The sequence below is a fragment of the Triticum dicoccoides genome, chromosome 2B, assembly GCF_002162155.2.
Source record: "Triticum dicoccoides isolate Atlit2015 ecotype Zavitan chromosome 2B, WEW_v2.0, whole genome shotgun sequence".
NCBI lineage: Eukaryota > Viridiplantae > Streptophyta > Magnoliopsida > Poales > Poaceae > Triticum > Triticum dicoccoides.
Genome location: NC_041383.1, coordinates 250,295,901 through 250,309,722, shown reverse-complemented (window position 1 = coordinate 250,309,722; position 13,822 = coordinate 250,295,901). Strand labels below are relative to the sequence as shown.

Here is a 13,822-nt window from a genome sequence, read left to right as displayed (position 1 = left end):
CAAGTGGATGGACAAGAATGCCTAAGAACCTTCTCTAGCTATCTATGCTTTTCTCGTCTCAAACTCTATTCATGCTACATCACAAAATTTGATCAAGTCAGATTCGAACCACTCTGTGTGAGGAGCACTCGGAGTCCCCGATTCGTCATAGACTTAAACTTCCAAAACTTCTTTGTGATTCTCAGTCTGACCGATTCCTCCATTTCGGTCCTACCGAGATCACTAAGTCGATCTAGGTTTTCAATCTTGGTGCAACCGATTTGAACTTTTTGGTCACATCGAGTTGCTGTAACTATATACAGTTATGCATCTCGGTGCCACCGCGTTGTTCCACTCGGTCACACCGACAGGGTCGGGCTATATATACTCACGGGCAAAAATTTGGAAATTTCTCTGAACCTCTTCGCCCGCGCATAGCCCGCTCTGCCTCCAGGGTCTCCGGATCGTCTCCTCATTGTCAGCCGCCTCCTGTCGCTGGTCTCCGCCGCCGTCAACGGAATTCACCCCCGCCATTGCCGCCGTAGCAAGTTCATCGCCAAGCTAGGGTATGGACTCGATCACAGTGCTATCCCCGTTCAATTCCTAGCACATTGTGTTCACTATGATTCTTGCCACGATTGAAACACTCCTATCCAGTCAATACAATCCTTAGATTAGATGCTATTTGAAAATTTTAGGTTTCCGCCGAAACCATCTCGGACCCACCGAGTTGAAAAACTCGGTCCCACCGATTTGGCTAACGCCATTGCACTAGTAACTCTCGGTCTGACCGAGAATTGCTAATCGGTGTGACCGATTTTAGGACTTTGTGAAACCCTAGCAGTCTCGGTGCCACCAAACTGTGACTCGGTCCGACCGAGTTCACCAGTTTAGGTTCCAAAACTGCTTCAGTATCACCGAGTTTGAAAATCGGTTGATCCGAAATGCTTTCTGTGGAAAACTAAAACTGAGTTTTTTTTTTGAATCATTCTTTTGCAAAAATCTCTGCATTTTGTGATGCTCATCCATTCTATCTCATCTATAACTATTCACAGGGTCAGCAGTCAGTGATTTGCAGCATGTCAGACCAAATTGATAGTCAGAACAAGTCAGAAGAGCACAATCACATGAGTGAGGGCACTAGTCCCTCTAGCACTTTAGATGATGGCAGCAGGAGCACCCCACGCAATTTTCCTAAAGCTGCCACCAGGACAAGGAAGAAGAGAACCTCAGAATCTGAGGATGAGGATTATATGGCAGAAGAAGATGAGGCTACTTCCAAGAAGGTAGTACTCAAAAAGGAGTATGCCTCAACAAAGAACACAAAGCCTGGACTAAATAGGAAGGTTCCTGCCAAGAGGACACCTATGCTGAAGGTCAGAGGATCAACTCATGTGCCTGAAAAGAGTGATCCCAAATAGGCACCTGCAAGAAGAGTCACAACTTCCAAACCCAAGAAAGTTCCCACTGGAGAAACTATGAAGTTTACCATTGAATCAGAAGATGAAGCTGCTGGTCAAGATAAGAAGAAGAAGAGAGCCAGAACCACTACTGCCCAGGTTCTTGGAAATCCCTCTATGAGGAGAGACTCTGAAGAGGAAGAAGAGGTTGCTGCACCAGCACCCAAGGCACAAAAGCTAATGGGTGATGCTATTAAGTCAAGGGCTGCAACATCAAAGCCCAAGGAAGCACCCAAAGCTGCCCCCAAGCCCAAGATTGCACCAAAGAGGAATACCAGGAGTATTCCAGCTGCTGAGAAGAACAAGGCCCCAGTGCCTGAAGTTGCTGATGAGGAAGATGATGAAGGACAAGTCCTGAGGAAGCTAAAGCCCAAGATTCCAGACCACAATGATGCTCATCCTGTGGCTGAGAACATGAAGTTGAGAAAGGATGCAGGACTCAGATTGTGGAGGCTGTCAGATCCATATGCTACCAGGAGAAGGACTGTTGTTGATTACAGGTTCCACACTAAGGAACAGTAGGACTTCTATGAGACAGTGATGTTGGACAAGAAACCAATAGTGTGTGATATGAGGTGGGTCGACTGGACCTACATGAAGGAAAATGAAGAACACTATCCTGGAGTGCAAGATAGTTTTGTTGCTTGTGGAGTTGCAGACTTTGTTGGGCAGAAGCTCACAAAGTGGAATGATGAGCTCATTATGCAATTCTACTCCACAGCACACTTCTATCCAGATGGCAGGATAGTTTGGATGTCTGAAGGTACAAGGTACCAGTCAACAATTGAGGAATGGGCACATCTGATCAATGCCCCAAAGGAGAGTGAAGATGACTTGGATGTCTATGCCAAGAAGAAGATGGACCACAATAACATGGCTCATATGTACAAGGAAATTCCCGATGCTGCAGTTGAGACACATAAGTTTGGGTCAGTGCACTTCCTTCTGTCAGGGTTGCCAACAATCAACTAGATCCTAAGGCACACTCTTTTGCCCAAGTCAAGTGACCACAACATGATTAGAGGGCATGCTATCAACTTGCTACACTCGTTTGATGTGCCACAAAAATTCAAGGTCATGAGCCTCATTGTTGAGACCATTAAGAGGACAGTAGCAGACCAGAAGAGGAGTTGTGGGTATGCCCCACAGATTCAGGAGTTGATTAACTCAAAGATGGGAATAGGAACATACTTGCTGGATAAGGAACATTTTGCTATCTATCCAGACTTTGAGGACAATCAAGTTGTAATGAATGATAATGAACCATCATCAGTGCAAGCTCAAGAGAAGAAGGAGAAAGCAAAGAGAGAGAAGGCTGCCAAGATGCCAACTCAAGAGGAGGCATCTGAGTACTTTTTGAAGAACAAGCAGGAGCAGCTTGGTTACTTGATAGCATCAACACTGAGGATTGAGAAGGGGTTGGCCACCCTAACTCAAAACCAGGAGAGCCTGGAAAGAATCATGGAACAAAAATTCTATGATCTAGATGTCAAAGTAACTGAGATTCAGTCAGTTGTGGAGCAGCTCCAGGATGACATGCAGGAGAGGAAGGGCAAGACAACCACTGATGCATTTGCCAGAGTGCCTAGAGCTCATAGTTCAGCTGCAGTGCCTGTGACAGACACCAGAGCCACATCATCTACACCAGCTACAGCTCCTACAGCTCCAGTGCAACCAGCTCCAGCACCAACTCCTCCAGCTCCATCCACATCAACTGAAGCCTTCGTCCAAGGAGCCATCTCTACACCACCACCTGAAGATCAAGCCTGAGAGTTGATCTAGCACTATCCATTTTCTATGAACTTTTTGGTAACTTGTTGCCAAAGGGGGAGAAAAATGTATAGATCATAGGCTTTGAGAGAGATAGTGTTGCTTTCGTTCTCTATTGCTTTGGTGGTTAAACTTTGTTTTCTTTTGATTGCTTGAGATACTATGCTGTTATCTGTGAGACATTGATGATCATGTGTTTGATCATAAGCTACACTTATGCTTGTTAGATGATATTATCTTACCTATCCTTATATGATCATTCACTTTGCTTGGTGATGAGGGCATGTATTCAATCCTTATTATTTTGAGCGCTCCACCAAGATGTATGTGACATGGAAGAGTAACCCATGAGCCTAATTCCTTGTGCATTTGCAGTACAAAGCAAATTTTAAACTATGCACAAATTTAGGGGGAGGTCTTGCTTATCACATACTTCTCAAAGCGACGATGTTTTTCAATCTTATTATCATTCGTTGAAGCTTTGATCTATATGTTGTCATCAATTACCAAAAAGGGGGAGATTGAAAGTGCAATTATCCCTAGGTGGTTTTGGTAATTCATAACAACATAAGCTCATTGAGCTAATGCTATTTCAAGACAAATATTTCAGGAAAGCTCAATGAATGGCATGGCATGGATGATGAAAGTGGATCCCTCAAAATACTAAGGACAAAGGATTGGCTCAAGCTCAAAAGCTCAAGACTCTTCATTTACATTTTAGTGATCCAAGATCACATTGAGTCTATAGGAAAAGCCAATACTATCAAGGAGGGATGAGGTGTTGCTTAGTGAGCCTCTTGCTTCAAAGTTCTTAGTGATATGCTCCAAATACCCTCAACTACTTTCTCACATCCACATATGACCTAAACCCAAAGTCAAAATTGGTCCCACCGATTCTTTCTACCCGGCGCCACCGAGTTCAAATGTCATAGCCACTGCCACAAACCCTAGGCAAATCGGTCTTACCGATAGGGATCTCGGTCTCACCGAGATGGGGTTGTAATCTCTCTGTTTCCCTTCGTAACGTTTCGGTCTAACCGAAGTGAGCGATCGGTCCCACCGAGATTGCAATGTAAACTCCCTGTTTCCCTTTCGTAACATTTCGGTCTCACCGAAATGAGCGAATCGGTCCCACCGAGTTTACCTGACCAACTCTCTGGAAAACTTATTACCAAAATTGGTCTCACCGAGTTTGTGTAATCGGTCTCACCGAGATTACATTATGCCCTAACCCTAACCATATTGGTCCTACCGAGTTGCATGTCGGTCCCACCGAAAATCCTAACGGTCACTAGGTTTACTAAATCGGTCCGACCGAGTTTGTTGATTCGGTCCCACCGAGTTTGGTAAGTTGTGTGTAACGGTTAGATTTTGTGTGGAGGCTATATATACCCCTCCACCTCCTCTTCATTCATGGAGAGAGCCATCAGAACAAACCTACACTTCCAACTTACCATTTCTGAGAGAGAACCACCTACTCATGTGTTGAGGCCAAGATATTCCATTCCTACCATATGAATCTTGATCTCTAGCCTTCCCAAGTTGCTTTCCACTCAAATCTTCTTTCCACCAGATCCAAATCCCCTGAGAGAGAGTTGAGTGTTGGGGAGACTATCATTTGAAGCACAAGAGCAAGGAGTTCATCATCAACGCACCATTTGTTACTTCTTGAAGAGTGGTGTCTCCTAGATTGGCTAGGTGTCACTTGGAAGCCTCCGACAAGATTGTGGAGTTGAACCAAGGAGTTTGTAAGGGCAAGGAGATCGCCTACTTCATGAAGATCTACCGCTAGTGAGGCAAGTCCTTCATGGGCGACGGCCATGGTGGGATAGACAAGGTTGCTTCTTCATGGACCCTTCATGGGTGGAGCCCTCCGTGGACTCGCGCAACCATTACCCTTCGTGGGTTGAAGTCTCCATCAACGTGGATGTACGATAGCACCACCTATCGGAACCACGACAAAAACATCCGTGTCTCCAATTGCGTTTGAATCCTCTAAACCCTTCCCTTTACTTTCTTGCAAGTTGCATGCTTTAATTTCTGCTGCTCATATACTATTTGCATGCTTGCTTGAATTGTGTGATGATTGCTTGACTTGTCCGAAGATAGCTAAAATCTGCCAAACTCTAAAATTGGGAAAAGGTTAAGTTTTTAATCGGTCAAGTAGTCTAATCACCCCCCCTCTAGACATACTTCAAGGTCCTACAGTTTTGATGTACCGAAGGTAGTTCGGAGTCCCAGATGAGACCGGGGACATGATGAGGAGTCTCGAAATGGTCGAGATGTAAAGATCGATATGTTGGACGACTATATCCGGACATCGGAAAGGTTCCGAGTGATTCGGGTATTTTTCGGAGTACCGGAGAGTTACGGGAATTCGTATTGGGCCTTAATGGGCCATACGGGAAAGGAGAAAAAGGCCTAAAAGGGTGGCCGCACCCCTCCCCATGGACTGGTACGAATTGGACTAGGGAGGGGGGAGCCCCCTTCCTTCCTTCTCCTTCTTCCTTCCCTTCTCCTACTCCAACAAGGAAAGGTGGAGTCCTAGTCTCGGTGGGAGTAGGACTCCCCCCTTGGCGCGCCCTCCTCCTTGGCCGGCCGCCTCCCCCCTTGCTCCTTTATATATGGGGGAAAGGGGGGCACCTCTAGACAGAACAATTGATCATTGATCTCTTAGCCGTGTGCGGTGCCTCCCTCCACCATATTCCACCTCGGTAATATCGTGGCAGTGCTTAGGCGAAGCCCTGCGTCGGTAGCATCATCAACATCGTCATCACGCCGTCGTGAAGACGGAACTCTCCCGCAAAGCTCTGCTAGATCGGAGTTCGTGGGACATCATCGACCTGAACGTGTGCTGAACTCGGAGGTGCCGTACGTTTGGTACTTGGATCGGTCGGATCATGAAGACGTACAACTACATCAACCGCGTTGTGCTAACGCTTCTGCTTTCGGTTTATGAGGGTATGTGGACTCACTCTCCCCGCTCGTTGCTATGCATCACCATGATCTTGCGTGTGCGTAGGAAATTTTTGAAATTACTACGTTCCCCAACAATAAAATTGGTCCTAGAATGATGGGCATCCAAGTTGGGTATAATAAAAACTATCATAGAAAGTGAATTGGATGCTATGATCAATTTGATGCTTGATAATTGTTTTGAGATATAAAGGTGGTAATGTTAGAGTCATGCTAGTAGGGTAATTATGAAATTGAGGAATACTTGTGTTGAAGTTGGCTAGTCCTGTAGCATGCACATATGGTAAAAGTTGTGTGACAAATTTGTTGCATGGGGTGCTCTTTTGATTGCCTTCCTTATGTGTGGAGGTCGGGGGCGTGCGATGGTTAACTCCTACCAACCTCCCCCCTACGAGCATGCGTAGTAGTACTTTGCTACAAGGGCTAATAAAACTTTTGCAATAAGTATCTGAGTTCTTTATGACTAATGTGAGTCCATGGATTATACGCACTCTTACCCTTCCATCATTGCTAGCCTCTACGGTACCATGCATTGCCCTTTCTCACCTTGAGAGTTGGTGCAAACTTCGCCGGTGCATCCAAACCCCGTGATACGATACGCTCTATCACACATAAACCTCCTTATATTTTCCTCAAAATAGACACCATACCTACCTATTATGGCATTTCCATAGCCATTCCGAGATATATTACCATGCAACTTTCCACCGTTCTGTTTATCATGACACGCATCATCATTGTCATATTGCATTGCATGATCATGTAGTTGATATCTTATTTGTGGCAAAGCCACCATGCATAATTTTTCATACATGTCACTCTTGATTCATTGCCCATCCTGGTACACCGCTAGAGGCATTCATATAGAGTCATATCTTGTTCTAGTTTCGAGTTGTAATTCATGAGTTGTAAATAAATAAAAGTGTGATGATTATTATTATTAGAGCATTGTCCCTTATAAAAAAAGGCCAAAAAGGAAAAAAAGAAAGGCCAATAAAAAGAAAAAGAAAGAAAGAAAGGCCAAAAAAAGAAAGGCCCCAAAAAGGAAAATAAGAAAAAAGGGGGGCAATGTTACTATCCTTTTCCACACTTGTGCTTCAAAGTAGCACCATGTTCTTCATATAGAGAGTCTCTTATGTTGTCACTTTCATATACTAGTGGGAATTTTTCATTATATAACTGGCTTGTATATTCCAACGATGGGCTTCCTCAAAATGCCCTAGGTCTTCGTGAGCAAGCAAGTTGTATGCACACCCACTTAGTTTCTTTTGTTGAGCTTTCATACATTTATAGCTCTAGTGCATCCATTGCATGGCAATACCTACTCCTCATGTTGACATCAATCGATGGGCATCTCCATAGCCCATTGATTAGCCTCGTCAATGTGAGACTTTCTCCTTTTTTGTCTTCTCCACACAATCCCCATCATCATATTCTATTCCACCCATAGTGCTATATCCATGGCTCACGCTCATGTATTGCGTGGGAGTTGAAAAAGACTGAAACGCGTTAAAAAGTATGAACCAATTGCTTGGCTGAAACCGGTGTTGTGCATGATGGGAGTATTTTGTGTGTTGAAAATGAAGCATAGCCTAACTATATGATTTTGTAGGGATAAACTTTCTTCAGCCATGTTATTTTCAGAAGACATGATTGCTTTGTTAGTATGCTTGAAGTATTACTATTTCTTGTGTCAATATGAACTTTTGTCTTGAATCATTTGGATCTGAACATTCATGCCACAATAAAGAAAATTACATTGAGAATTATGCTAGGTAGCATTCCACATCAAAAATTCTGTTTTTATCATTTATCTACTCGAGGACGAGCAAGAATTAAGCTTGGGGATGCTTGATACGTCTCCAACGTATCCATAATTTTTTATTGTTCCATGCTATTATATTACCGGTTTTGGATGTTTATGGGCTTTACTTTACACTTTTATATCATTTTTGGGACTAACCTACTAACTGGAGGCCCAACCCAAATTGTTGTTTTCTTGCCTATTTCAGTGTTTTGAAGAAAAGGAATATCAAACGGAGTCCAAGTGGAATGAAACCTTCGGGAGAGTTATTTTTGGAACGGAAGCAATCCAGGAGACTTGGAGTATACGTCAGGGAAGCAACGAGGAAGCCACGAGGCAGGGAGGCGCCACCCCCCACCCTCGTGGGCCCCTCGTGGCTCTCCTGACTGACTTCTTTCGCCTATATATGTCCATATACCCTAAAAACATCGAGGAACACAATAGATCGGGAGTTATGCTGCCGCAAGCCTCTGTAGCCACTAAAAAACAATCGGGACCCTGTTCCGGCACCCTGCCGGAGGGGGATCCCTCACCGGTGGCCATCTTCATATCTCGGCGCTCTCCATGACGAGGAGGGAGTAGTTTACCCTTAGGGTTGAGGGTATGTACCAGTAGCTATGTGTTTGATCTCTCTCTCTCTCTCTCTCTCTCTCTCTCTCTCGTGTTCTTGATTTGGCACGATCTTGATGTATCGCGAGCTTTGCTATTTGGATCTTATGATATTTCTCCCCCTCTACTCTCTTGTAATGAATTGAATTTTCCCCTTGAAGTTGTCTGGTCAGATTGAGTCTTTAAGGATTTGAGAACACTTGACGTATGTCTTGTCGTGCTTATCTGTGGTGACAATGGGATATTCACGTGATCTACTTGATGTATGCTTTGGTGATCAACTTGCGGGTCCACCTTGTGAACTTATGCATAGGGGTTGGCACACATTTTCGTCTTGACTCTCCGGTAGAAACTTTGGGGCACTCTTTGAAGTACTTTGTGTTGGTTGAATAGATGAATCTGAGATTGTGTGATGCATATCGTATAATCATACCCACGGATACTTGAGGTGACATTGGAGTATCTAGGTGACATTAGGGTTTTGGTTGATTTGTGTCTTAAGGTGTTATTCTAGTACGAACTCTATGATAGATCGAACGGAAAGAATAGCTTCATGTTATTTTACTACGGACTCTTGAATAGATCGATCAGAAAGGATAACTTTGAGGTGGTTTCGTACCCTACAATAATCTCTTCGTTTGTTCTCTGCTATTAGTGACTTTGGATTGATTCTTTGTTGCATGTTTGAGGGATAGTTATATGATCCAGTTATGTTATTATTGTTGAGAGAACTTGCACTAGTGAAAGTATGAACCCTAGGCCTTGTTTCCTAGCATTGCAATACCGTTTACGCTCACTTCTATCATTAGTTACCTTGCTATTTTTATATTTTCAGATTACAAAAACCTATATCTTTCATCCATATTGCACTTGTGTCACCATCTCTTCGCCGAACTAGTGCACCTATACAATTTACCATTGTATTAGATGTGTTGGGGACACAAGAAACTCTTTATTATTTGGTTGCAGGGTTGTTTGAGAGAGACCATCTTCATCCTACACCTCCCACGGATTGATAAATCTTAGGTCATCCACTTGAGAGAAATTTGCTATTGTCCTACAAACCTCTACACTTGAAGGCCCAACATCGTCTACAAGGAGAAGGTTGCGTAGTAGACATCAGTCATGTGTTGGCATCATTTTCCGATTTTAAGCACAGTGGGTTTTGCAATATGTATAAATTGTAAATTTCTCCACCCTCGTGTTAAAGGAGTTATTTTTATTTATTTATTATTTCTAAGTATCAACATATTTTTATACCCATGCCATGTCCATATGTTTTGTAGGTATGAATACCCATTGCTCATAGGTACAATGTCTCATCCATTTTCACTATTGCCGGATAGTGTGCCCATGGATACTCATACCCATGGGCAAAACTGACATCCCTATTTTTAGGTGAAACAAATAATGAGGTTTCATGTTCAAAAATTCTGGAAAGGATATGTGCCCTATGTCTACAAGTAAATTTTCATGGAGAAAAGAAAAACAATCATGTATGAAAACAATTTTGGTGCTGAAAAATGCTTTTTGGAGAACTAGATTTTGTTTTCAAAGTCACAACACAAGTCTTCTCTTCTTGACACTTTTCCAAACGGAAATCTTATTTGGCGAATGTCAATCAGGTTGATTGTTCCCGCGGACACCCTATCTCCCATCTGATTCGTTTGCACGAATCCTGACGCAGGATCAAAGCCACATCGGATTTCCAAACCAGCCCGCTATAAGAGAAAAGGGCCAGCGAACTAGTTTTCAAAACACTAGAGTCAACGCATTGGCTAGCAGCGCGACCCTCCATTTGCTATACCTGGGTTAGAATCCCACTCTACCCTTTTTCTTTTCTTTTTTTCACCGGAGGCATTTTCTCTAGGAAAAATCAACATGGTAGTTTATAATTTTTTAAACTATATCACATGATATTTTTTTTATTTATAATAATAGATGACATTTTTTATTAAGAGATGACATGTTTATTTATTTAAGAGATGTCATTTTTTAGTAAGAGATGACATTTTTATATTAAGAGATGGCATTTTTATTACCAAGAGATGGCATTTTCATATTAAGAGATGGCATTTTTATTATTATTAAGAGATGGCATTTTTATATTAAGAGATGGTATTTTTTATTACCAAGAGATAACATTTTTATATTAAGATATGGCATTTTTTATTATTAATAGAGGGCATTTTTATATTAAGAGATGATATTTTTATTATTAAGAGATGGTAGTTTGTTATTTTTAAATGGCATTTTTTGTTTACTAAGAGATGACATTTTTTTTACCATGGCATTTTTCTTCTTCTTCTGTATTCACATGGCAACTCAAATTTTCAGACCACCATAAGTTTAACTATATTTTTTAACATTAATTGTTTTCCTGATATTAGAGAATGACATTTTTCATAAATTCTAGCATGCCATTTTTCAATTTTTAGATTTTCTATGTGTTTTTATAAGAAAATGTTTTTTAGGGTTCATGTCATTTGCCTTTTTTGGTCAATCAGGGATCTTCTGGGCCTGCCACCTAGCGAATGATTCAAACGATGACTGGGAGCTATGCATGAATTGTACAACTTCAGGATCAGATACTTGTTGCTTCGGACTCTTTGACAGTCATCAAGAATATAGAGACCAACTCACGTGGTGTTAATGCTGCGATGATCCAGGAAGTGATTGCGAGGCAGATAGTTTAGCAAATTCTTTTCTTTTCCCTGAGTTTTGGTAGACAGATGAGATTAGTTTCGCCACATGACATTGTAACCATTCCTCTGAATATTTCGGTTGAATAAACTGTGAAGAGGTTTCTCAAAGAAAAAGTAGAAGAATTGCAAAACTTCATCTATATCTATATCTATACCAATATAAAAAGACCCAAATGGACAGATCCAAACCATCTCGACTATCAAATCATGTTATCTAGCGGTTCAAATCGCTCCAATGTTGAGCACCAAACACGTTTAGCGCTCTAATTACCCACCACTGCCATTGATTATAAACACGTTTTGACTCAACGCTATCCCTTGAAACCTGCCATGTAATTAATATCCTGCCATTCCCTTGAAAAAGTAATTGATATCTTACCAAATACCAATGTGCAACAGATATATCTTACCTAATATAACGTGCAACTAATATACTACCTAATATAAACGTGCATTGCACGTACATTATTACTAGTTACCCCAGTGAACGAATTGTTTGATGGGGACGCAAACCAACCTATGGGTGGATGGTTAGAGAGACTGTGGTATCCACAGCCCACCAGGGTTTAATTTGTGGTGCTTGCATTTATTCCTAAATTTATTTCAGGATTTTTTTCGGCGATGCGCATTCAGTGGGAGGAGACGTTCCCGTCAAAGACGAGGTGCCTACGATGACTTCATAAATTTTAAGTTAATATGTCGGCTCGGTCTTTCGGATGTGCTCATAGGGGTAGGGTGTGCGTTTGTGCGTTCATACGGATGAGTGTTACGCGTGTGTATGAGCGCTTGTGTCTATTTAAAAAAATTGTTTGATAGGGTCCTTCAGCCCATGGACGCCAGATATTGGGGTCCTTTCAAAATTAGGCTCCGTTCGGAGTGCAGGTGCAAAAAGCATAGGAAAGGAAAACTGCGTAGGAATCGGACTGAATGAACAGTTGAAAACTTTGGAACTGGAAAAGAAGGAAAAGTGAGCATCACCGTTCAAGACCCAAATTCAGAAGAAAGCGACGTGCCTTTGTTCAGATTTTTACAGCTCAAAGTTAAGCATCAACAATGTACAGGGAGTACAGGGAAAATATTGATCGACTCATCTAGGGTGCTTTTGGTTGCAAGGGCGGTCATGAATGGGTTGGGATCGTTCAGAAAATAGACATGTTTGGTTATAAAGCACATGAATGGTTCGAGCCAAAAAAAGAGAATATGCCATGAAGATGTTGAACCGTTCCACCCAACCAAATCGGTCGAATCAAATGGCCACCCTTTGCATGCATGACTATGTGAGCATGACTGGTGGTCCCGTCCTAAATAATTAGCTCACCACTTATATTCAGCCAAACACATGAATTGAATGGTTCAATCCCAAAAAAATTGAACGGTCCCAACCCATTCATATGACACCTTCAACCAAACGCATCCCTAGTGAACCCAAGCGAGAAGACGGAGCTAGCTTCGCAACACACTGTCGCCGTCGGCTAGAAGCTTGGCAGCCAAGGAGTGCGTACAGCCTGAGGTAGTGCGTCGGCGGTGCCGCAAGTGGAGGCGGACAGAAGCATCGCCGTGGCCGGCGGGGACAAGCACACCGGCGGCGATATGGAGAGATTGAGCTGGATAGAAATCACGATTTGGAGATGGGGAGGTGGGGAATGAGACGGCTGCTGCTTTACGATTCGTATCGCCAGGTGTCGCCTTGGGAGAGGGTCGCACGATCAGCTTTGTACGACCCGGTCGCATAGGATTTTTTTCCCCGGCAGGCTCCATGGCAGGAGCGACGCAATGCTGCCCGCCACTCCGTGTTCGCAAGTCAGATGAGGAGCCGGCCTGGTCCGCAATGATCCGGACCTGGCTGCAACCTAGGGCATGTTTGGTTTCAGTTTTGTAACAGTTCCTGCATCGCACGTCCATCTTAACCTAGTCTGGTTCTTAAAATGCAGCCTCATATGCAATAGATGCAACATGTTTGATTGCCTGCATCGCATGAAGGGCCACTTACCTAGCTGTTTGGTTGCCGTTTTTGTGTTTAGGGTGTGAGCAAATGCAAACTTCAGCTGTTTGGTTGCAAACAGCGTTTGTGTTCTGCTCACCCCATTTAAATGTGATGGCCTTACCACCACATGATCAACACAACAGCACAAACAAAGTAAAAACAAACAAAGCAAGATCAAACAAAGCAAGCAAGCAAGCAAAGAAATCACAGCAAACTATTTAAGACTAGTAAGCTTGCACGTGCAATGCACGTCTCAATCGATGACCAAATTATATCCACATCAATATAAAAAATGGATGCACAGTATTGCATTACCGCTCATTGTATTTTGAACAGTGAGACATCACTATGGTCATGTTGCTACGTATTTTTAACGGTATTACGACCTAACAACAGGCTATTAAATTATCTATAGATCAATACTTCAATGTTGCGATAAATATCACAAAATGAGATGGAGCGATAGCTGAATAAGAGTACTTGCAGGGTTTTCTACTGAGCATTTTGTACTGAATATAGCCCCTAAAACATGTGC

The 13,822-nt window shown here is 42.7% G+C and overlaps 1 pseudogene; it reads left to right on the top strand.

The window, feature by feature from the left end:
- The first annotated feature begins 1,457 nt into the window (after nucleotides 1-1,457).
- Nucleotides 1,458-13,822, top strand: part of LOC119367635 — an 82,924-nt pseudogene continuing 70,559 nt past the window's right edge.